Source organism: Cupressus sempervirens, chromosome 5, assembly GCF_028749045.1.
Source record: "Cupressus sempervirens isolate cs-2001-9-10 chromosome 5, ASM2874904v1, whole genome shotgun sequence".
In the NCBI taxonomy this organism is placed as follows: Eukaryota; Viridiplantae; Streptophyta; class Pinopsida; order Cupressales; family Cupressaceae; genus Cupressus; species Cupressus sempervirens.
Genome location: NC_143122.1, coordinates 198,369,758 through 198,397,099, shown reverse-complemented (window position 1 = coordinate 198,397,099; position 27,342 = coordinate 198,369,758).

Below are 27,342 nucleotides of genomic sequence, written 5' to 3'. Positions count from 1 at the left end.
GTGCAATAAATGAGGGTTTGTGTCAAAGCATTGATAGTCCCTAGAGTGTTGGTCTCTACATGTTCCTTCATAACTGAAGGAATAATCACATGCTCACCCTGTGGCTTGACAATAGGTGCCCTAACTACATTAGGGTCACGACGTGCCCCCAACCTCTCAAATGATGACCCCCCACCTTGATTCTAATATATCAAAATAATTAAGGATCTTTCCATGGGCAATTTCATAATACATTTTCTTTAGGAAATACATCGAAACCCTGTTATTATTGCAGGGAGGGGCATTAAAGACCATCCACCATCTATCCCAAAAGTTATTTCTAATACTATCATGTATGCACCAATGGATGGGGAACCTTTGAGTTGCATGTTTAATAGTATCTTGTTCTTTGGGCTTTTTAAACAATGCACAAATGCTACCTTTTACTATTTCTTTTTTTCTTTTTACATCTTGATATGATAATTTGTTTGCATAATATCTTCTTTGTTCATCCCTCTTAACAAGCCAAATATCTAACTGACCACTAACAGAATCTACATGGGTCATAATGAACTCGAGGGAGGATGCTAATTGTGCTCTCATTATATTGGTTTGTCCACAAGCTTTCAACCTACCAATGAGTGCTTCTAATTCATTTCTCTCTCTTTCTATTTCATTCATTATGTTATCTTGGGTGCCAAGAGGAGGCCTTCCAATAGGTGTAGGTTGTGGAATTTCTTGCTCTTGTTGTGGAGGGTTTTGATTTTCATCTTGTGGAGGGTTTTTATTTGGATCTTGTGGAGGGTTTTTCTTTTGATTTTGTTGGTCTAGCTAGGGATTTGGTAGTTCATTATTCACATTTTTTGATAATAAACCAATTACAATCTAAATAAATAAACAAATTTAAAGCAAAATTGAAAAAACTTATAAAATAATGTAAAAAACTTATAAAACAATGCACAAACAAGAGCAAAAAACATACTACATGATCCTGATCTTGATCTTTGGTGATGAGGAGGCATTTTGAGGAGGTGGGTGACAAAATTCTTCAATTATTCAATTCACGTGAATGCTGTTGAGGAGAAATGCAAAACCCAAATAGAATAAAATGGGCCATGGGTTTGCAGCCCATTTATAAAAAAATTTACATTTCCAAAGCGCGTGCGTGCTATAGTGCATACACGCTTTGAAAAATTAAAAAAAAAAACTTTATGTGTCATGTTTTTGGCACCACAACTTGGTGCACATACCCAATACCTATATCAATGAATGATGTAGTTATATTTCCTTGGCATACATGTTTGCAATATATAGATATAAAAATAAAATACATGCTAAAGTATTTTGTAGATGGAAGAAAAATGATCTATAAAATTTTCATGCAATTACAAATTTTCAAGTAGTATCTTTTATCTAGCTTTGATTGTAATACTTTTTATGTTTTCTACTTGATATGCAATAGAAAAAATTGGTAGGTGCTTTGTTTCCTCCTTGCCTACATGAAAATGGAACTTAGGAGACAGAGTTTGGACATTAATCAAAGCAAATCAAATAAAGGGATTTTGTTAGATGTAGTAATATTTGTAAAATGTAGATTATAGTCAATGTAACCTAAATTAGCAAGTACAAGTAGAATGCAATCAAAGGATTAATTGATAGCTATGAAAAAAATGAATTTGTTGATCACGCTTTCAAAAAATTCAAGTTAAAACGAAATTGATAGTTGTAAAAAATTCAAATTGCTTTTAGATCCAGTTGTGTAAGTATTTTTGCATCATTATTTTGGACCACACTTCATGATTAAGTATTTTTGCTCTATATCATTCATCTCAATAATAGATTACAAAGTGTGATCTAAAAAATTAATGCAAAAGCACTTCGACCATTGAATCTAGAAGCAATTTGAAGAATATATATATGTATTGTAGAAATCTGCTTTCTCTTAGGTGTAAAATCACATTTTCTACTTTTTCCTAATACACAATTGTACGCGAATGACAAATTCTTCACCTTTATATCAACATCCTTATGGCTTGTAAATTTAAGAGGTTGAATTCTTTCCTTTTCTTGAAAATAACAACCATGAAAAGTAGTTAGAGAAACACAAAGTTTTTCAAGGGAAGAGGGAGAAAAACTTGGAGAAGATGAATAGTTGTGCGGGAGAAACATGAAGAGATGAAGGAAGATATAATGTAAAAAATATTGAGATTGGTAGAATTGGAAGAGGAATGTGTAAACAATCCATTAGCGTATTACTAGATACAATTGAAAGAGGTATCTAGGAGAGATATCACCTCATAATAGTGTGAGATTGTGTAGTAAGGGGTTGTGGCCAAAATGAAGATGTTGTTGAGATTGACATGCAGACTTGGTGAACTATAAAAATGTTGGGGAATACTATAGAGAAAGTAAGTACTGAAAGTTGGTATAGAACAAAGGAGAGAGAGAGAGAGAGAGAGAGAGAGAGAGAGAGAGATCATTGGAAGGTCAATATTTACTTAGATGTGCTATAAATGTTGTTGGTGTAATTAAGTATTTACTAATTACACTTTACTTAAGTTTACTTAGGTTAATGCATTAGAATATTAATTGTCATGTAGACACCTAGGAGTTTGCACATTCATATGAGTGTGATGACCTATTGAAAACTGAGATTCAATAAGAAATAATGTTGATAACATTCAATGTTACCAGTAAATAATTAAATAATATTATTAATGAATAATCAATAATAATAAACATTATCTATTATTTATCAAATGACAATAATATGTCATTGTTATAAATAAATAATAATAATAGAAATGAAATACCACTATATGAATAAATAAGTGGCCAATAAACATGATGATCAAAGGATATCAACCAATCAACTATACTTATGGGCTTTAGGGTTTTAAACAAATAATATCAAATTGTGTGACCAATTGTTTATGGAAACACCAATCCATAATAATATTAGCATAACACATTTAATATGAATATATTAGTCTCAAGTAGAGGAATGAAGGTCTAAGCATCATTTATTTGATTTCAGTTAGAATTATAGCTCGTTTATGTTAGGTGTCTACTATATTTCAAAGATAGTATGGATGTTTTGTCAGCTAAGATGGGGTGTCAGGCAATTTAGGCAAATTCTTTATGACTAAGAATAGTTATAGTAGAAAGAATGTCCCAAACAAGGAATTGGATGCTAGTTATAGTTTTGTCTCTTTTAGTGTGTATGGTCCAACCAAGGCAGAGGAGAATAGAGAGGTATGGAATAAAAAAATCAATGGCTTTGAATAGTTTGGTTTTGGGTGTAGCAGTTTTTTGGGGCAGTGATTTTTTTAGTGGCGAATCTTCTCCAAATGGCGATTTTGTATCTTTGGGCAATCATAATTTGGTGAATAAAACCTAAATATGGGGTCCACCACATTTCCAATATATTAAATAATTTGGGTCCAAAGCCTGGGTTAATCGCCCATTAGTTTACATATAATTGGTCCCAAATCCTATTGTAATTGTCAATGTAATTTTTACATTTAGGACACAATTATTTTTAAAAATTTGCCAGCCTTTACCTAATGTTTTCTTATTGGAAAATGTTATTTCACCCTTAGAATAAATAAATATTTTCTTTAGGGTCGAGCATCACGTACCATTTTACTGACGTGTGTCTCCAACTACCCCCATTTAGCCAATTATTTCATATTTTGGGATTTGGGAGACATGTTGATTTCAAGAAGAATTAGAATTTATGTTATAACATTTAATATTAGGCCCAAAATAGAGTCAAGTTCATTGACATATCTTACATCGATGGTCCAGATCAATTCCTTTCATCATAACAATGATAACAACCAAGTTGGCAACAAAAAAGGACACATTATTAATTGAATCTTAATGGATTGGAAAACTATAAGTACATTGCATAGTGTACAATTGGAAATGGGTCATAGCTCACCTATGACTCTATAAATTCATCAAAAAATTAAATAATCTCTCTATAGCAACTAATAGATCACCCAACTATACTAATATTTTACACCATATGAAACAATTAATTTGCTTATATTTATTTGTGTGCCCAGTTTATTTTATTTTAAATTTCCACAATTATTATTAAATTTTGATACAAAAAGGAAAGTTTTGTCAATAGAAAATAATTTTCTCCCTTACTTTGAACAAAAAATTGCACTTGACTAGAAATTTTTCCTACACATTAAATGTTGAATTCACCAACATTTTACATATTTTCTCAGGAGAGGTTTCTTAAAGTTATCCCTGGGGATATTTTAATTCAACACTAAAGATGGCAGATAAGAGAAGTGTTAGGGGGAGGTTGGATAGGGTTCAACATGATTACCATATATTTGTAATTGATAATGGGTTATGGAAAGTCAAATAAAAAATGGATTGTTTACTTGGAGGAACAAGAGGTTTGGATTTTCAAAATTATTGAATGCTTGGGTGGGTTCTTTTTAGTGGGAAAATAGGGTGCTTTGTCAATGGTCTTCGAAGTTGAGATTATTCCTGGGATAGGTTCAAATCATTTTCTTATAGCTATGGTTTTGTATCTAGGTGTAGACACTAAAAAATTGACAAAGACCTAAACAATGCAATTTTGATCAAATGATGCGAATTAAGGATTAAATTAGAGAGGAACACAATAGACTATCAAACCAATCATTACATCAAGTCATTAATCAATCAATCAAGTATCAAATCAAAAGGATTTAAATCACTTTAAAAAGAGGAAAACAATTCATAAATCATAAAATGAAATTAAAAAAAGTAAAAAGGAAAAGACAAAAGTTGAAAATAAATGGAACATTTTAAAAATCAATAAATCCATTTATCCTCACAAAAGTGAAAATCCTCCTTTTTACATTTAAATTTTTTGGAAAAATCCTCTTTTATCCTCACAAACTAAGTCTGTTGGACTCTTCCTCGTGGTCCCTTAAGAGATATTTTTAGTTTCACCTCCACCCTCCAGTCAAAGGTAAAATCATGATTCTTACTCCAATCCCTGCTGAAATCCTATAAATAGGAGGGAAATTCAAGAGCTAAAGGACCCAAGTTTTAGGCATCTGCGCTATAGGCATATTTTGAGTTATCATCTTTTAGCATTGTCATCATAGCAAGTTCATGTCATTTTGGTAGCATTTTAGCTTTTGTTTCATGTTATTTAGTATCATTTTAACACATTTTTAGCTTTTTTCATATTCATTTAATAACATTCTAGAGTTGTTACATGCATATAATCTACATTTCGTCATAGATATTGCATACATTCTTGTAGATTTGTATTTTAAGCATACTCCCGTTCTAGAACTGTCACTGAGATGCTGGTCTGAGAGCATTCTTAGTGGTTGTAGTTAGGGAAACATGGGACGTTCATAGAGTTTCCTTTTTGACAATGATTTCTTGGGTTTAGTTTAGTTTGTTGTCATTTTATCTGCACTCTGCATTAAAGTCTCTTGAATACGTGAATATATCGTGTACAAATTGACACCCATTGTGGGGCTTGAACTTGAAGCCTCTCTATTCTTTAATCTTTCTTTCTAATCTCCTATTTTATTGTAGATATGCATTTTTTGTTGGTTTCTTGTGCATATCTGATTGGTTGCAAGTTCTATAACATTCTAGAAGCTTCATAATAACAACATCAAACTCTCAAAGACTTTCTCGAATGCACCAAGGCTAGATCTGCAATTTTTAGATGCTACAACACTTCTAAAATCTATTTTAATGCTTCCAAGAAATATTTGAATGCATTTAAAGCATTTTGTAGTGCATTTAAAGCTTTTTGTAGTGCATTTAAACATTTCTGTAGCGCATTTAAAGTTTTCTATAGTGCATTTGCCATTTTTTGTAGCGCATTTACTAGTTTAAATAGTGAATAGGATACATTTTGTAATGTAAATGCTAATTTCTATAGCACATTTGATTAAAGTCATAAATTATTGAATCTAACTTACAAATTTGATTATCAGTTGCTTACAGGTTTCCTCTAAGCTAACGGGAACTCCCAGGTTAATGACAATGTGCAATAGGAATGAAGACCCTCAGAAATGCGCTTAACCTTTGCTAGCATCAAACTGGGTAAGTGGACCTTGACCCCTTTTCAATTCAAAGTGCAGCATTTCTAAGTTCAACACCTAGTTTAATAGAAATGTTTGATCTCGCTGACCTAAATGAGAGTAGGCCTATGCTCCCAACTCTTCTGAGTTGATCAGAATGCTTGACCTTCTTTAAAGATCAGTTACAATCAAATGCAAAAAGAACCCACGAATAGCTTAACTAGGAGCCCCTTGTCTTCTATAGTATAAGGGCTTGTAAGTGAACAACTATGTCCATTATGTTTGAGAAGTCAAGATAGTAGGGATATGCTCTCACTCTTCTAGGGTGATCAAATTCCCAAACTATTTTTTGATTTCTATTTTCCTACTCTCTACTAGGTAGGTTCACTTAGCTACAAAAAGGCCACCTCCTGAGTTGCCTTAGCAGGGCCAGTGAGAGGGAACACCTTCCAATCTTGCATTCCCAATTGAATGTAAGCCACTCGTGTTTGAAACATAGCCTTCCTCTAGTAGTTCTACAAGGGATTGTGCTAAACCTCCTTAGCATTGGTGGGAAGCTCTTTGTCATAAGAGAGGTAAATCCGAACATTGTTGGTTAAAAACTAAAACCCTTTAGTCACCATCTCTAGACAACCTTGTTGGGAAGCCCTTTCTTCCATTTTTCTAGGTGCGCGTGGTTTCACATTTCATTGTCATTTTTACTATGACTATGCCTAGATGTGTTTTTAGAACTTAATAATAAACTCTAGTTTGGATCATAATCCTTCCAAAAGATGTAACTATAAACTGGTATGAAAAAAACCAAGTTCAAAATAAGAATGCTATTGAAGACCTTGAAATAGCACATTTACTACTTAAAACAATGCATTTGACCCATTCTGTGATGCATCTAAGCTTTGTTATGGCACATCTGACTTCACAATAGCACATCTGAAGATTTAAATAATGTATTTGCTCTGCATAACAACACATTTAAACCTTAAAACAACACATATGACTAATCAAATAACGCATTTGAAAAAATAAATAGCGCATACACCAATTGGAATAACACACTTGAGAATTTATGTAGCACATTTGAGAAAAAACCTAAAATAGAGGCTACCTTCAAGTGCAATCTTCACAAATGAACTATAGATTTGGATACCCTCTTCTCTCATTGACATTCTGCCAAACTAAGAGATTATGAAAGTGACTGTCACCATTCTTCAAACAAGCAATGTTCTAAATCCAACCAAGATCCTTATCCAATAATCACTGTTATTTCAGCCCCATATATCAAGTCAAAAATAAATTGGAAACACACATCCATTCCCTACTTGACTTAACGAGCTTCAGTTTCACCATTATCAACATTGTCAAACAACCTTTTCCAACAAAGCTTGTTGCTTAACAAAGTACATTCTACAAGAAAATCTCATGTTTTCAAAATGCAAATGAACTAAAAGAATCTTATCTACATCTCATACCACTGCGTAAAACCCATGTAGTCACAAAGCAGGAAGGACCAAAATGATCACCTATATAGGTGCATGTTAGAATAGCCAAAAGAAGCATCAAACACACACAATCTCCAGATCTTATTGAACCTATCACACCAATGGATTATTCATCAAATATGGTTGCCCACGAATCACCCTTGGTCAACCAAAATTCAAAACCTTTTCCCAAAATGGGTTCATCCAATAATTGGGACAAAAAGAGCATCAAAACCAAAATTGAATATTTTCAGCAAAATCCTAAGCTTGTCAATATCATGGACAAGATCTTTGAAAAATACAAAGAAGGTTACATACTAGTGTTAACACAACAAAGGGCAAAACTGTCATCTAACTTTGATGTAACCAACCTAAAACAAGATGAAGAGGAGGCACCTTTAGATGTTGTCACACAAAAACTACAAGAGCTACAATTAGAAATGGAAAAGATGAAGCAAGGAAAAATTCAACCTATAGAATTTAGCCTTGAAAAGGTGTGTCCTCTTCCATCGGTAAAAAATCACCTTTACCCCATTTTTGCAAAATGTATAGATACCAAAATATGACAAATATTTTGGTACATTGGATCCCCAAGATCATCTTAGACAATTTTATATTCTAAGTATGGAGTTTATTCTCAACACAATGTATCTAATGCATCTATTTCCTAGAAGCCTCAGAGGGCAAGCCATGGAGTGGTTCTCCAAGCTACCCTCTAACATTAAGTCCTTTGATCAAATGGCTTCTATTTTCATCACCCAGTACTCTTATAATATTGAAAGGGAAGTTACGACGATTAATTTGTGTAACATAAAACAACTTCCCAGAGAATCATTCAAAGTCTTCCTACAAAGGTAGAGACACACGTTTGCCAAATACCATAGAGACATTCCAAACAAAGAGAAGATCGACATTTTCATAAATAGTCTCTCAAAACCCATGAACTACTGGCTCCAGCTCCAAGGGCTTAAAGACTTTAAGACTACCTTAGAGAATGTCGCTAAAGTAGAAGAGACCCTGATAAACAATGATATCATCAAGTTATCAAAAGATGATAAGGGTTTCTCAAACAACTCCTCACAAACTCACAATTCCTCTGATCAGTCCACTAATAAACAAAAGTCATGATGGAGAAAAAACAACAAAAACACTGTCAAAGATGGGGTGGTTGAAGCTAACCATGTCAAACCACAAACCCAACCCTATCCAAATCAGCAGTATCCTATTGTCAATAACACCAATCCAAATACACCTAGACAAGATAATGCTTGTCCATTTTACTGACGTAGCTCAGCAACTCCCTTGATGTCTAATCAACAAGTTGCTTATAATCAAGCTCCTCCTTTGAAAGGATATCAGTCTTCTAATATACACAAAGAGTATACACCTATTGAGGTGTCTTATGAGAGTGCTTTGCAAACACTCTTGGCCAATGAACTCATTGTACTCACTGAGGCCAAACCCTATGAATTGCAAGTTAAACTAAAGTGGTGGAGTGACAAGCATTTTTTTGTTGAAGTTGATGAAAGATCAACCCCACAGCTCTCAAGAATCACTTGCATGCAAACACTTATTACAGAAGAGAGAAGCAAAAGGCTATGGAAGCAGAAATTGCTAGATCTATAGATGAGACATTCTTGATGAGAAAAAAAGTAGATTGCTATAATCAATAATGAATTAATCTCAGTTCTCAATTAATGTTTACAATGAGAGGTCATCCTTATAAAGGAGATCGAAACCCTAAAAAGGTCTAACCTAGGTTGCATCAAAATAATTAATAAAATAATTAATTATTAGATGCCTAAAGTTTAGCTTAAGCAACTAGAGTTAATTAGGAAATATCTAATTACTCTAACACCCCCTCTTAAGATAAACTTAGGGAGTAGCTAGAAACCTAGAAACTACAATTGAAAGTAGATTTGGATCCTAACAAACAAAGCATGATGAGGTACCCAAGCACAACCAAATCTCTAAAAAGAGGAGAAATAAAGAAAATCACATGGGAAAAACCCTACTCCAAAAAGAGATGGAAATAATGCTGAAAATACTAGTGAAGGATTGAAGAAGCCTCCAAACTAGGGAATGCTCCAGAAGATAGGAATAAAAGATGATCATGTAGAACACCACTTAAGCATGTAGAAGTTGCAAAGCTCTGTGAAAAGTAATTGCTGATCTGAAGAACCTCCACTGAAATAGAATCTGACCAGGTAGAGAAGATTGTAATTTGCATCGAATCAGGAGGCACACAAAGGCAAATAACTGAACTTGAAGATACATATGGCATAAAAAACTAAAGCCCAAAGAGCTAATCAATCGAACCAAGGAAGCATGAGAAACAACACAAGAACCCCCCCTAATGTAGACAAGGGTGAGGTGACAAGAAATTGAAAAAGTAGGCCAAAATACATAAAAGAGTACATATGTGTGTATTGAGGTGATCAATCTCAAACACATCATGAGGCTAATGTCATGGAAGGGACACTCAGTGGACAAAGGAAGATGGAAAAAAAGGCAAAACATCAACCCCCCATGGCACTTTATTAGAGTAGTGCATGTACAATAAGGCACAAGATATGATGCCCAAGAATACAATAATATGTACGAGTGTCCTCAGATGACACTACTCAAATCAGAAGGAAAACCAACACAAAACAACTGAAATGAAAATATAGATGTAGTATGGCACTTTATTTCAATGGATTTGTAAGAATGCATATAAATAATGTCTAAATAGACTAGAAGAGACATAAGACTAGTACAATAGATAGTACAAGTCATGATGAATCATCTGAAGAAAAGAAATCGATCCTCAGACCTGAAACAACCAAGTTATCCACTAGAACGCAAAAATGTAGAAGACTAAATAGAATGTGCCTAGAGAAGAATCTAGAAAAATAACTAGCATCACTAAAAAGGGGTCAAAAATACCTTTCCAATGATATAAAGAATTCCCAAATTCGAGATTAGATGCTCAAGACATGTCTCCCAGAGTGCAAAACTATACCCCTAACTTTGACATTAGAAAAAGCCATAAAATGCATCAAAACTTAAAACTAATTATACCAATGTGATAGACTCAGAACTAGCTTTCCAGTGATATCTCATTTACAAAAAATAGAGTCTGTATGCCCAAGATATGAGCAAAAAAGTGAAGGTAGGTCCAAATAAAGGCCAAGGAGGTGACAGAAAGTGGTAACGCAATGCTGATGTGGCACTGATGTCAGCAAGTGACAAGCTCAAATTTGACAGGTAAATGATTGTCGAGGTGAAAAAATGCTAGAAACTGCCAAAAATGAGAGCTAGACAAAGGGTCGATGCCAGATTAAAAATTGGTGGCCAAAATAGCACGTGCGGAATAAATATTTGTTTGGTGGAAAAAATCAGCCATGCAATCAAAACCCACTAAGCATATACAGAATGAAAGTCACAACCCAATTCAAATTCCAAAAAACAAAGACAAACAAGGCCTTTTAAATAGGTAAGAAAAATATATTCTTTTTGTTGATGTCATCGCTAATGAAAGACACTGAAGCCTTTAACAAAGCACATGCAAGACTGATGCAAGGGGTCACAAGTGGTCCATGAAGTGGATTAAGTTAGAAGGCCAAGAACATGTGCAAAGTCCATAGTTCAAAATGTCTCCCCAAGAGATGAGAAAAAAAACTCAATTAGAAATCTCTCCTCCTCAACCGAAAGAGAAAATTCAAACAATCAAATATCTTCTCTCAAGCCTCTCCACCAAAAATGAGATATGAACCATCACAGACACATTTTAATTGGGCTTCAATGTGATTCAAACACTGATCCACTTGGTTGCTTTCCACCCACAAATCGCAGATCAAAGGAAGAAAACCATTTTGTGAAAATCATGAACCACACCTGAGACCAATAGGCTTATCGCTTAAATTGATAGCTACTCCCATGGCATCCATGAAATGCCAATTTCCATCAAAAAGAACCAACACCTTATCTCCATCAGTTGAGGTGCCTTTGAATGAATGAAGAGAAATGTTGAATGGAAAAAATGTTTTTCACACAAAACAAAATACTACGGGTGCCAAAGAAACAACCACCAACCACCATCCCCTTTAAAGTGACCACTCAATACCACAGCTCATCCATTGCTTCTAGGCACCTATGTGGGATCCAAGGAGAAGACACTAACGTCAAAGGGAGTCTCAAGGATAGATGGAAATGCTGGAGTAGTAAAAAATAAAGATCTCCCTCCCCTATGAAACACAAACCTTTCTAGCATTGATAGTGAAACCACCTTTAGTGCTCCTTCCAAACTATGGATCAAACATGCATAGATAGAGTTCCTATGCACTGATGTGGCTACAGACAAGGGAGAGATTCTCAGGAGACCTACCCATATTGGTAGACATTGCAGGGGCCGTGAATCAAGGATGGGGCGCACCAAATACTCAAGCATTGTCTCCAAAGGTTTTAGCACCAAAATACACAAAAAATAAGGTGCCAATAGCAAGCTTCCTTCAAAAATGCAGTAGGGGCCCCTTCCCCCAAAAAAATTATCAATAAAAATTGATGACCAATAAAATCTAGTGGCCAATTCAAATTGCCCAAAGTGAAGGAGCAAGTTGTGGAGTTCCAAGCACATGCTCACAGAAATGGGAGATAGAGGGACCAAAAAAATCTCATGTGATGATCAATGATAGGCATGCTCAGTACATGTACATGGGCAGGTAGAAATAGTGGCATGGAGGCCAAAGAAGAAATGAATCCCTCCCATAAAGTACACCGCTAACTTTGCACGAGTCAGAAAAAAAAAAACTCCTCCAATCTCATGCATGGGGTAAACAAAATATGACTTTTTCCACACAAAAATGCACACCAAAAAACCATGTCATAGGATGCCAAACATACACACAAACACATACCAGTGAGAGTTGTGGATGCTTGTGTGTTGAGGACGATGGAGCAGCCAAAAAATATTTGTCCATTGAATCTGGTAATTGTGTAATGTCCCCATCTTTTTAGTCTCTTAATGGAGTTCTTATCCTTTCATTCTTTGAAGGCTAAGTGGAAAAATAAGATGAAATAATTAAATTAATTTCTTATAAATTCATTAAATAATTTAATAATTAAAAGGTGACTTTATATTTAATTAATTTAATTAAAAAGTGACTAAAATAAATATTAAATCATAAGTCACTAAAATAATATTATATTATATGGAAAAAGGAATCTTCTAGAGGCACAACTAATTATTGTTGGAAAGGAGGAAGCTTTTAGAAAAGTGCAATAAAATAATATTTTATGTTCTTCTAGAAGGGGCGAAGGAATAGAATAAATAGAGGAGAGAGCCTCATTGTAGGGCATCCAGATTTGATATTGACATTTGCTTGTGCACTTGTGGAGCCAAGGGTTTCTGTAGGACATTTTAGTCATTGAGAATTATAATTCTCTTTGATTAGCAATTTTGAGGTTGTGAAACTATCAGTTGATATTGTTGCATTTTCTAGAGGTGATAGTTTAGTCATCTCATTGAAGCTTATTGAGTTTTTGCAGTAATTCATGAAAAAGATACACTTCAAATTTAAGGGTCATTCGATGCCCTCATTTTATCTACACTTTGGAAGGAGTTAAGTAGCTAATTCAAAGGCATATTAGGAAGTTTATACCCATCTGCTATAGTGCCATCACTAGAGGAATTGTGAACAGTGTCATCGCTATAGGAATCGTGAATAGTGTCATCACTACAGGAATTGTGAATAGTGTTATTGCTACAGTGGTTGTGAATAGTATTGCTACAATGTTGTGAACAATACCGCTACAATGCATGACAGATTCTAATCAGTTTTAAAGCTGCCTACCAATATCAGGTTCCCTTCATTTTATCTTCATGTTTATGCATTATTTGAAAATACATCTACATGTTGCTGTATGGACAGTCTAGTTAGATTGTTGAAGGCATTGTAACCTAATTTTTTATTAGAATTTTTATATCAACAAAATATCAATTTTGAAGTTTGAAATATAATGTTAGTTTGCATGCCAACTGTTTGACATAATGTTACTTGGCTATAAGTGTTAATTTGCATTGAATAGATGCCATATATAGTGCCATCGCTACAGGAATTGTGAACAGTGTCATCGCTATAGGAATCGTGAATAGTGTCATCGCTATAGGAATTATGAATAGTGTTATCGCTACAGTGGTTGTGAATAGTATTGCTACAATGTTGTGAACAATACCGCTATAATGCATGACAGATTCTAATCAGTTTTAAAGCTGCCTACCAATATCAGGTTCCTTTCATTTTATCTTCATGTTTATGGATTATTTGAAAATACATCTACATGTTTATGTATGGACAGTCTAGTTAGATTGTTGAAGGCATTGTAACCTAATTTTATATTAGAATTTTTATATCAGCAAAATATCAATTTTGAAGTTTGAAATATAATGTTAGTTTGCATGCCAACTGTTTGTCATAATGTCACTTGGCTAAATGTGTTAATTTGCATTGAATAGATGCCATATATTGCATAAGGAAAAAAGAAAAAAAAAGAGAGTTGCATTTCATGTTAGGTGTAGACTAAGCGGAAGAGAAGTCATTTTTTCAGTCATCCTATGATATTAGAAGTCATCTTTCTTATTCTGAAAACAAACTGAAAATAAAATCAGTCATATATCCCTCTGCTGTACAAGTGTTTGACAAAATTTCTAAAAGCAAATATAGCAAGTTTCAATTAGATTTGGACAAGGATATTATAGTGGTATCAGAGCTTTCATCCTGCCATCATGTGATTAGTCAAATAGCAGATGAGTGAGAGAAAAATCAAATATTATAGCAGGGAACAACAAAGACAACAATATCATAATCCTCAAGTTGAAGGAGATACATTCTCAGAAGCATTAAGAGAAAAATATACCAGCAAAATAGTTCAAAATATGGAAGAAGAAGAAAATAGGGAAGCAAGAGCTGAAAGGAAGTTTTATACCATGCTTGATATGATGGCACACTTATTAGCAAAAATGGATCAACAAGCTACTCAAAATCAAAACACAGCTAAACATAGTGGAGTTAATGAGAAAAGGTCTATACATCGCGTTGAAGACACTAGAGGATTAGCCTCTAGGCCTCTTTTTCCCACCTTTACACCAAGAGAAGAACAACCACATGCTGCTCCAACTATCTATTTTGGAGACGAAGCTAGATAGGCTTACTTGGAGTATACCATTCTTCCTCTTGATATGAGAGAAATATGGACATTTAATCAATTCATGAAGAAAAGGAATAGGAGAGGAGGAAGGAATGATCACTATGCTCCAAGAAATGACTATCAACAAACACTTGGTAAGATTTCCATGCCTTACTATGATGGAAGTAACAAATGCACAGCTAGGTCTTGGGTTCAAAAGCTTGATAATTATCTTTCTTTGAGACCAATGCTTGAAGAGGATGCCATAAGATTTTCCACACTACATATTAAAGGAGCTTCTCACAAGTGGTGGTATCATGGGTTAGTCACTCTTGGACACAACCTTATCACTACATATGAGGATTTTACCAACAGGCTGATTGAAAGGTTTGATGTCAAAGGTCCTGAGGTGAGTTTCTATGAATTGGCACAACTAAAATAGCATGGTTCCCTTGATGCTTATGTGAATGACTTCCAACAGTTATCGGTCATGGTTCCTAACATCAATGAAAGAAGATTGGTGGTCTTATTCATGGAAGGATTGATGGAGCCATTGTAGGTTGGTTGAAATCTTTCGATCCTCCCACACTATAGGAAGCAATGAAGAAGGCACGGAGCATGGATTTCACTACCCCTACCAGCAAGTTTACATCAAAGGGAACATTTTCCAATCATGACAACAAGAAGTTTCCTAAGAAGGAGGAGAAAGCTAAAGGTAAGTCGACTTTTCTATTTGACAGTGAGACTCTTAATGATTTAAGGAAGAGGAGACTATGCTTCTATTGTAAGGGACCATATGATATTAACCATGACTTCCCTATGAAATCTAAGGGGAAGTCAAATCGTGCAATTTGGGCACTAATTAAAGATTCTAATTTAGACCATCAATTTGAAATTAATTATTTAGAATGAGAAAAATTAGAACACGATGAAGAATTAGAGGAAGAAGTGAAGCTTAAATAAGCTTGTCTCACAAGTATTCACTATAAAGGGTCTTTTAGGATGCGAGGGGTTCTTGCTGGTCAAAAGATTATTACCCTTCTTGATACAGGTGCGACACACAATTTTATTGATGCTAGGCTTGTTGAGAGGTATGGTATATACACTAAGGAGTTTGAGGGAATATGAGTTAAGGTTGCTGATGGTTACACTCTTAGGTGTGACAAGATGATTTCAAATTTGCCCATACACTTGAATAATTATGAGTTCACAGAAAATTTTAATGTGGTGAACATGGGAGACATAGATATGGTTTTGGGAATGACATGGTTACATGACATAGGGATATTCACCCTCAACCTTCGTGAGATGGAAATGAGATTTGAGATGGATGGAAAAACTCATGTGTTGAAAGCACTCAAAGACACCAGTTGCAAGACTATTTCTTTTAGGAAAATGGAATGTCTCTTGCATCATGACATGGTTGAGTGGGTAACAAGTTGTGTTTTGAAGCCAACATAGGAAGAGCAACAAAAACCTGTTTATCCTCCTGATATACAAGAGTTGAGGATCAAGCACGATAAGGTCTTTAGTGAGATTCCACCCAGTAGACCATCAAATAGAGGGATAGAGCACATCATCGAATTGGAGGAGGGCCCTAAGCCTGTGATAGTCACTCTCTATAGGCACCCTAAGCAGCTCAAAGATGAGATAGAAAAAACTATCAAGGAGTTGCTAGCTATGGGGCATATTAGACCAAGTAAGTCAACTTTTGCTTCATCAGTGGTATTGGTTAAAAATAAGGATGGTACTCTAAGGATGTGTATTGATTATAGAATTCTTAACAAGAGAACAATCAAGAATATATATCCCATTCCAAGGATTGATGAGTATGAATTGCATGGTGCCAAGTATTTCTCCAAAATTGATCTAAGATTGGATTACCACCAAATTCGTGTGAGGGAAGAAGATATTGAGAAGATATCTTTTTGTTGCCACTATGGACATTTTGAGTTTGTGGTTATGCCGTTTGGGCTAAGAAATGCCCCTGCTATATTCCAATCTACTATGAATAGGGTATTTCATTCATACTTGAGGCGATCTGTGTTAGTCTTCTTTGATGATATCTTGGTTTATAGCAGGACATGAGAAGAACATCTTACACATCTTGACATAGTTTTGGGTATTCTTGGTAATGAATCTCTATATGCCAAGGAATCTAAATGTGACTTGGGCATGATAGAATTATTATATTTGGGTCACATCATTAGTGTGGAAGGAGTTTGGATGGATCTGAATAAGGTCAAGGCAATTGTTGAGTGGCCTACTCTGACGAATCTGACACAACTTAGAGGATTTTTGGGTTTTTGTGGATTCTATCACAAATTTGTCAATGGGTATTCTGGCCATGCAACACCACTTATATATTTGACCAAGAAAGGGGCTTTTGTTTGGACTCGTGAGGCACATGAATGCTTTGAGATGTTCAAATGACTTATGACTACTTGCCCAGTGCTTGGATTGCCTAATTTCACTAAACCCTTTGAGTTGTAGTGTGACGCTTCAGGTGAGAGGATTGGAGCTATCCTTATGCAAGGAAAACATCCAATTACATATGATAGCAAAAAGCTGAGAGGTCCTAAGAGGAGCTATAGTATATATGACAATGAAATGTTGGCCATTATGCATGCATTGGCCAAGTTCAGGAAATACTTAGTGGGCAGTAAGTTTGTTGTAAAAATAAACAATAATAGCTTGAGACATTTCCTTGGGTATCAAGATCTTAATGACCGTCAGCAGAGGTGGGTAAGCAAGTTGCGATCTTATGACTTTGACATTTCTTTTGTCAAAGGTTCACAGAATATAGTCATTGATGCCTTGTCTTGCCAACCACATTTGAGCTCTATGGCTAAGGTTTTAGAGGATTGGAGTCATTTGATTGTGGTAGAATATGCTAAGGATTCTTGGGCTTCAGGTATTATTGATGGGTCACTACAGGATGATAGGTACACGGTGGTGAATGATCTTATCATTTACAAGGGGAGGATCTTCTTGACTCCAGGATTAGAAGTAAAGAACATAGTATTGAGGTCCTTTCATGATTCACCATTGGCATGCCATCCTGGGTATTTCAAAACCTATTGACAGGTTCAGGAGAGGTTCACTTGGAAGGGACTAAAATCTGATGTTCTATGATATGTTAGGGAGTGTGTTGTTTGTTAGTAGAACAAACATGACCATACATATCTTGCTGGTTTATTACAACCACTTCCAATTCTAGATAGGAAGTGGGAATGTGTATCCATGGACTTCATCACAGGGTTGCCAAAAAAAAAAGGTAAGGATTGCATATATGTGGTGGTTGATCGCTTGACCAAGTTTGGACATTTCTTTTTGGTCACTATTTCATATTCAACCACACAAGTTACCAAACTATTTTTTCGTGAGGTGTTTTGATTGCATGGATTACCATGAAACATTGTCAGTGACTGAGACAATTAGTTTATGAGCAATTTCTGGCTGTAGCTTTTTAGATTGTGTGGGACTGAGATTTCTCTGAGTACTAGTTACCACCCTCAAACAGATGGACAGACGAAGAAAGTCAACAAATGGGTGGAAGGGTACCTCATAAATTATACTGCTGGGCAACAAAAAAGGGTGGGTTAAGTGGATATACCTTTGTGAGTACTACTATAATTCCACTTACCATCCTTCTACTCAGATGACACCGATCATGGCCTTGTATGGTTATGATGCTCCTAGCTTTCTTGATTTTTTAATGAGTGATAGTAGAGTGCCTAGTGCTAGAGACATGTTATAGGAAAATTAGGATATCATGAGGGCTCTTCATGAAAACATCCAAAAGACACAAAACCAAAAAAAATAGTATGTAGATGAAAAGAGAGTGGAATGCTCTTTTGAGGTTGGGGACATGGTGTATTTGATGTTGCAGCCCTACAGATAGTCTACTCTCAAGAAGAGTGGTGCAGAGAAGCTCAAGCCGCGATACTATGTACCCGTCTGGGTCATTAGGCATGTGGGTGAGGTGGCTTATGAGCTAGAGTTGCCGATGGACAACAAAATTCACAATATTTTCCATGTATCACGCCTCAAGAAGGCATTGGGACATCATGTGGTTCCTTCTATAGTTCTACCACCCTTAGATGATGAGGATAAGTTGATTTTGATACCAGAGGCTATATTAGATTTTAGAGAGAAGCAGTTGAGAAGCCGTGTCATTAGAGACTATTTGATTAAATGGAAGGACCTACCTATTGAGGATGCTACATGGGAGAGTGAAGAGATTTTGCAACATCCAAAGTTGAGATTTCTTGGAGATAAGCAATTTCCAGAGGGGCAGACTGTAATGTCCCCATCCTTTTAGCCTCTCAATGGAGTTCTTAGCCTTTCATTCTTTGAAGGCTAATTGGAGAAATAAGGTGAAATAATTAAATTAATTTCTTATAAAGTCGTTAAATAATTTAATAATTAAAAGGTGACTTTATATTTAATTAATTTAATTGAGAAGTGACTAAAATAAATATTAAATCATAAGTCACTAAAATAATATTATATTATATGGAAAAGGGAATCTTCTAGAAGCACAACTAATTATTGTTGGAAAGGAGGAAGCTTCTAGAAAAGTGCAATAAAATAATATTTTATGTTCTTCTAGAAGGGGTGAAGGAATAGAATAAATAGAGGAGAGAGCCTCATTGTAGGGTATCCAGATTTGATATTGACATTTGCTTGTGCACTTGTGGAGCCAAGGGTTTCTGCAAGACATTTCAGTCATTGAGAACAATAATTCTCTTTGATTAGCAACTTTGAGGCTATGAAACTATTAGCTAATATTTTTGCATTTGCTGGAGGTGATATTTCAGTCATCTCATTGCTTATTGAGTTTTTGTAGCAATTCATGAAGAAGATACATTTTAGATTTAAGGGTCATTTGGTGCCCTCATTTTATCTGCACTTTGGAAGGAGTTAAGCAGCTAATTCAAAGGCATATTAGAAAGTTTATACCCATCTACTACAATGCCATTGCTAGAGGAATCATGAACAATATCATCACTATAGGAATCGTGAATAGTATCATCGCTATAGGAATCGTGAATAGTGTTATTGCTACAGTGGTCATGAATAGTATTGCTATAATGCTATGAACAATACCGCTACAGTGCATGATAGATTCTGATCAGTTTTAAAGCTGCCTACCAATCTCAGGTTCCCTTCATTTTATCTTCATGTTTATGCATTATTTAAAAATACATCTACATGGTTTTGTATGGATAGTCTAGTTAGATTGTTGAAGGCATTGTAAACTGATTTTATATCAGCAAAGTATCAATTTTGAAGTTTGAAATATAATGTTAGTTTGCATGCCAACTTTTTGACACAATGTCACTTGGCTGTAAGTGTTAATTTGCATTGAATAGATGTCATATATTGCATCAGGAAAAAAAAGAGAGAGAGAGAGTTGCATTTCATGTTAGATGTAGACTAAGTGGAACATAAGTCATTTTTTAGTCATCCTATGATATTAGAAGTCATCTTTCTTATTCTCAAAACAAACTAAAAATAAAATCAATCATATATCCCTTTGCTGTACAAGTGTTTGACAAAATTTCTAAAAGCAAATATAGCAAGTTTCAATTAGATTTAGACAGGGATATTACAAATCGCCCATTGAAACCACCAATTTTTTTGACAATTTTTTTTTAAAAAAATCACCACTTCATTTTGCGTGCCCAGGTCAAAACAACCTTGGTGCAAACATTTTTGCCTTAGATTTCAACAATGTCCAAATTGGATATATTTTATATGGAAATGAGGGTTTTTGAGAGCTTTGAGCTCAATGGTGATGTCCATGTTTACTCAAAGTGCCTTGAAAATTAGTGACCCCTTAGATCCAATAAAAAATTCTTTAAAAGCTTAGATCTGAAAACTGATGCCAAATCTCTCAAGAATAAAACAAGGGCATGAAGATCTGGAGCTCTTATACCATGTTGAAGTTGATGAAAGATCAACCCTAGAGCTCTCAAGAATCACCTACATGCACACATCTATTATAGAAGAGAGAAGCAAAAGGCTACGGAGGCAGAAATTGCCAGATCCATAGATGAGACATTCTTGATGAGAAAAAAGTAGATTGTTATAATCAATAATGAATTAATCTAAGTTCCCAATTAATGTTTACAATGAGAGATCATCCTTATAAAGGAGATCGAAATCCTAAAAAGGTCTAACCTAGGTTGCATCAAAATAATTAATTATTAGATGCCTAAAGCTAGAGTTAATTAGGAAATATCTAATTACTCTAATATTTTGTGCCTACCACCAGAATAGGGGGCACTTAACAAATAATTTTTTCACCCTTAAGGGGGCTATACAAAAATTAATCAACGATGGAACTATCGAAGTGAATAACCTTAACAACAATGAAGACCATACGACCTTCAAGAACCCTTTCATGAGCCACAAAAAGGGTGAATCCTCTAGAGCTAACCAGAATGCACCTCCTCATGATAAGGTTAATTATGCTCATCATTACAATAACACCATCAAGATGATCTTAGGATTTGATGACACCATAAATGTCATCATAATTAAAGATAAAAACAAGAAACAATCATCAAATGTTGTTACCCAAGGTTAGGCCTCTAAAGTCATTCTACCAAGGCTCGTGACAAATTTTGATCATGCAACTACAAGTTCCTCCTTACCCAAATATAGCTTGGTCAACCAATTACTCAAGAGTCCCGCCCATATCTCAATTTTTGAGTTGTTGCAAATTTCCCTTGAGCATAAAGAGATCCTCACCAAAGGCTTAGTGCCAAATGACCTTGATGTTAGTAGACTTCAAAATATGGTCAGTAACCTTATTGCCCCTAACTATGTATCCTTTTCTGCTCAAGATGACATGTCAGTCATTCGTCCCTAGAACTCCTCATTGCATATTGAAGTGTTCATTTATAGAAACAGAGTTAAAAGAGCCTTGGTTGATGATGGAGCAAGAGTAAAAATTTGCACACTAAATTTGGTAAAAGCCTTAGGGTATATAGAGGATGCTATTGACCCCAAAAAGAAAATCAACATTAAGGCTTATGATGACGAGGAGAGATCCTCCAAAGGCATGGTTATTTTGCTAAAGGTCCAGTTGTAAAAGAAATTGTTTGTCAAGTCTTGGACTTAGAATTAATTTACAATATCCTATTAGGAAAGTTGTGGATCCATGACATGTAAGCTATTCCTTTCACTTACCATCAATGTCTCAAATTTCCGTACATGGGTCAAGAGGTGACCATACCTAGAGATCAAAACCTTTCCCAATATTGTAACTCTCTTGTTCCTCATAACATAGAGGAAACTAATACCTTGACATATGACATCAACCAATCCACACCAATAGATACTTCATGTTCCACCAGACAAGATAAAAACCACTTATCTATATCAACTAAGGGTAAAGAGAAAGTTGGTTTTTCAAATTTTGCTATTTCTTCACCATCATCATCCCAAGACCCCAAACAGTCACATTATGAAGAAATGGATAAGATAATTAAAGAGTTTGATAGGAAGTGCAAACTATAGTGAAAAGGGATAGGTTAGTACTTAGTCTCATTATTTGATCCCCCACTTTCTCCAAGATCTCACAGAAAACCATCATCCAACTATGCCTTACCATGCACATTTTGTTAAAGCAAGTGGTGTACCTTCAAGCTCCATAGAAGAAATTAGTTAACAAAATATTAATATTTCCCCTCACCTATATGGAAAAGGTTTTGATTTAATGAAAATGATGGGATATATGGGTGATGGCCCTTTAGGGAAAGAGAAAGGCATTGTCTAACCCCTGGTAGCATAGTTTAGGTCTAACAGGTCCAAAACAAGGGTGGGGTATAGTGAACAAGATAATGCACAAAATGCTTCCAAGTCCTATCCCAAACATAGTGATTCTTCTTCTTCTACCCTGGTATGGGTACCTAAAGGAAAAAATGCCAATAACCAAACAACATCTGACAAAAATAATGTAAATCTATCCATCTTTGATCTACACCCTACAAAGGAACCATTCATGAACACCTCTAATAATGAAGACGATGATGATTCCACCAAGTGGGAATTTGAATCATTATCTGAAGAGTCTATTCATAATAAAGAATGTGATTTTTTTCACATCCCTACATCTAGTAGTCCCATTGTACAAAGATCAATCTCTTGTTAGGAATTTACTTCATCAGGAGCTAGCACACATCAGAACAACTTGGAGGTTGATTCAAAATAGACACATCACATCACATCATATGAGGATGATGAACCTATGGAAGGGATTTAGTTTCAAACTCTATTTCCCAACTTCTTTCCAGTAGAAGTCGAAGATGACTGCTATGAGCCACTTGCCAAGTCTACTTTTCCTGACACTTTAGAGGAAGCACATGTTATAGACCTAACCAATAAAATGTATGAACTATTAAATGAGGTCATGTCTTTAAACCCTACCAAATCCTATCCATATTACACACTCCTCTCCTTAATCCATCCTAAACTCATTAGCTGGGATATGGTTGACAATCACCATATTCCTAATTTTGACACTAACCACGATGTCTTCATCTACCTTAATGCAATTTAACCATCTCATCCACAAAGAATAGGAGAAATACACATAGACTAGTCTGATATCAATCATCTCAGTCATACTAGAACATGTTAAGCACATCAAAGCCTTAATGACCACCACTAGGTTGTATCTAATCTTGAGAAAAAAATATAAATGATGCATCCAAAGGTGAAAACCCAATTGTGGCACCCATGGATGAGATGATTGATACCTTACCCGAGCACTCAGAGGAAAGATCATCTATCCTAATTGAACCAATAGAAAAAAGTCAACATTGGTACAAAGTAGGAACCAAGGATCATCTATTTGGCACAATCTCTAAACACAAAAGAAAGAAGCACATTCATTTGTTTCTTCAAAGAGAGGAAAATAAAATTTGCATGGTCTTACTCAAACATGCCAAGATTGGACCCAACTTGAATCCTTCATCACCTCAACATTTCTCTAGAGGTCAAACTGATTAAGTAGAAGCTTAGAAAAATGCATCTCCACATAGCCTTGCTAGTCAAAATAGAATTAGAGAAATTGATCAGCACCAACTTCATCTGGCCCTTAGCGTATGCATCATGGATATCAAACATTGTGCTTATATCAAAGAAAGATGGTGGGATACACATCTATATTGATTTTTAGGATGTAAACAAAGCATGTCCTAAAGATGATTTCTCCCTTTCCAACATTAACACAATTGTAGATCTAACAATAGGTCATTCCATGTTTTCACTCATGGATGGATTTTCAAGGTACAATCAGATTAGGATAACACTAGATGACCAAGACAAAACAACCTTTACTTGTGCATGGGGCACATGTTGTTGGAATGTGATGCCTTTTGGGCTAAAGAATGCAGGGGCCACCTATCAGTGGGCCATGACCACTATCTTTCATGACATGATGCACATTTTTATGGAAGATTATGTTGATGATATCCTTGCCAAATCTCATACTAGAGAAGAATATCTCCCCATCTTGGACAAGATATTTACCCACCTAGAAGCATTCAAAGTTAGGCTAAACCCTAAAAAATGTGCTTTTGGCATGAAATCTAGCAAACTCCTAGGGTACATAGTTTTAGCCAAAGGGATTGAGGTTGATCCCGAAAAGGTACAGGCTATAATCTACATGCAACCTCTAAAAAACTTGAGTCAGCTATGTTCTCTTCAAGGAAGGCTTTAATCAGTCCATCGCTTCATTTCTCAATTAGTAGAAAAGTGTGTGCCTTTCACCCATCTCCTCCACAAAGACATTATTTTAAAAACGGGATAATCAGTGTCAAATGGCCTTTGATTTACTCAAAAACTACTTAATGAATCCACCTATTTTGGTACCTCCAGTATCACACAAACCATTGTTACTATATATTTCCATAATAGATAAATCAATTGGAGCCCTCTTGGCACAAGAAAATGACCAAGGAAAAGAAAGGGCCATTTATTACATTAGTCGCACCCTGGTCAACTATGAGCTCAATTACACCTTATTGAAAAGGCTTGTTTAGCCCTAGTTTTTGCTTCCCAAAAGCTACACCATTATCTTTTGACACACAAGGTTAAGCTCATCTCCAAGATTGATCCCCTCAAGTATCTTCTCATCAAGACAATATTAATAGGAAGATTGGCCAAGTGGGAATGATCCTAAGTGAGTTTGATATTGAGTATGTTGATAGGAAAGCAATAAAAGGACAGGAAATTATCGACCAATTGGAAAATGTGCCCATAAAGAGCTCAAATCCTATCTTATGCACATTCTTCAAATTGAGTCGATAACTTGGATGTTCTACTTTGATGGTTCTTATACGCACCACAATTCAGGTGTTGGTATTTTGTTCATTACGCTTGTAAGAATGTGCCTTAGGGAAAAATCACCCGAGATCAAGAAGCTCAAGTACTAGCACAATATGGACCAATAAAGTATGATCAGAATAACAATATGAAATTGAATTGTTGTACATACACACTAGTAGAGCCTGTATATAAAGGCCTCTAGAATGACTAGGAGTTAGCAAAGTGATAAGACTCACAACTAAGCACATATCGACCAAGAGTGGATTATCCTCCATTGAGCATTGAAGTTAGCGTGATGATGAGAGGATAAGCTTACAAGGTGTGTCATTTAAAAAGATGTTGTAGACACCATGTGCTTAATTAGAGTGTGAACAACTATGTTGTTTACATGATAACTCAGATAAATATGCAAACTCCTATGTTGTAGACACCATGTGCTAAATTAGAGTTGCTAACTCCTGTGTTGTCAACAAGACCAAGGTGTCTAACTAATAAATAATAAATAATGCATTAATCTAAGTAAACTTAAGAAGAGTGTAATAATAATTAATTATTAATACTAACATCACCCCCCCCGCAAGTGCAACTTAGGGGAATACACTTAAGCTTATGAAAGCTATGATGAAAATGCATGATGGGTCCCAACTACTAGGCCATGTTAGGTACCCATGGAAAAATGCAATGCAATCTCTCTAAAAATAGAGAAAGAGGGAAAATCTCATGGGAAAAACTCCCCCCCAAAAAGATAGATGAAAAAATAAGATGCATGAATGGATGGAATAATTAAGACCCTCTCTCCCCATTACAACATACATCATGTATATACAATAGAGAAGTATGAGATAGATAAAACCCCATAAGAGGAAAAGTCCCCCCCATAAGAGAGAAGAAGAAGAAGAAGAAAGGAGACAAGGTAGTTTCCCCCCCAAATGTAAAATGTCGATCAATGATAGCTGCTCCAAAATGAATGTAGAAGTTGATCTATGATTGCTGAATAATGTTCCTCCCTTTAGGAAGAAACAATGCCATAGATACATATGAGATGCTTCCCCAATGTGTAGAAAGAATCCTGAAGATGAATGGCATCTTTGAAACATGCTCAACTGTCCCTGTGTTGATACTGACAATCACCCTTTCCAACACTGCTGAAAAGAATAAGTTTAGATCTAGCAAGGATGGATGTAGAACATATCCCAAAGAACCAACAATCTCCTTGAATGATAAAGAGACCTCCTGCAACTATTGTACCCAAGGATCCATAATCATATCAACCTTGTAAGACTAATCATGTAGAGAATGGAAAAGAGGGTAAGAGTATTCCCTTGCAACAACTAAAGAAGGATCTTATTCATCAAAGAGAAGATGTATATCATTAATGATGTCTCCCAAATCTTCTATGGAGGACTCCACAAACTAACCTAAAATATTTGTTATGTAGTCATCCCTCAATGTTGGAATTGGAAATTAAGGTGTACCCAACTGTACTGAATTAGATGGACCTATCACTGTAGCGATGTATGCATGTGGAATGTGCTGATGCTATGACCTTGTTTTGCACTTGTCAAAAGGATCCCTCACAAGTGAACCTGTTGAATCACTATCACTATTGTCACTATTAGTTTCTACAATGTATAAAGTATGGAGAGGATTAGAGGATAAGCTAGGTGAAGTTACCTCAAAGTGAACATTCCTTTGCATGAATATCTAATGAGCCTCAGGATCCATAAGTCTATATGCCTTAACTTGTTCTTCATATCCAATGAAAGTACAAGGCCTTGGTGATGGTGCCTTGTATTCCCTTGAAGATATGTGTGCCCATGCTAGACAACCAAAAACTCTGAAGTGTTTCACAACTAGTTTTCTTCTGGACCATGCCTCAAAAGGAGTCATTCCCTCTAAGACATTATGAGGATACCTATTAAGGATGTGATTGACACTACTTATAGCTTCAACTTCAAGTGATGGATCAAGAGACTTGGCTTGAATTATGCAACTTTTCATTGGCTTAAGAGTTCCAATCCTCATTGCTACAACACATGTCTTTTGTGGACTAAATGCTATAGGATTTTGAAGATCAATGCCCTCAAGTTTACAAAAGTCTCTAAGTCTTGAGTTCACATATCTACTTTCATTATCCATACGAAGAACCTTGATGGCCTTCCTCAATTTCTTCTTAACATGACTAGGCTTGAAACTTATCAAAAACTTCATTCTTGTGATTAAGAAAGTAGACCCATGTGTAGCGTGAAAAGTCATTAATGAAAGTGAGGACATAGTGATCCTTGCTAACTGATGTCATTGAAAAA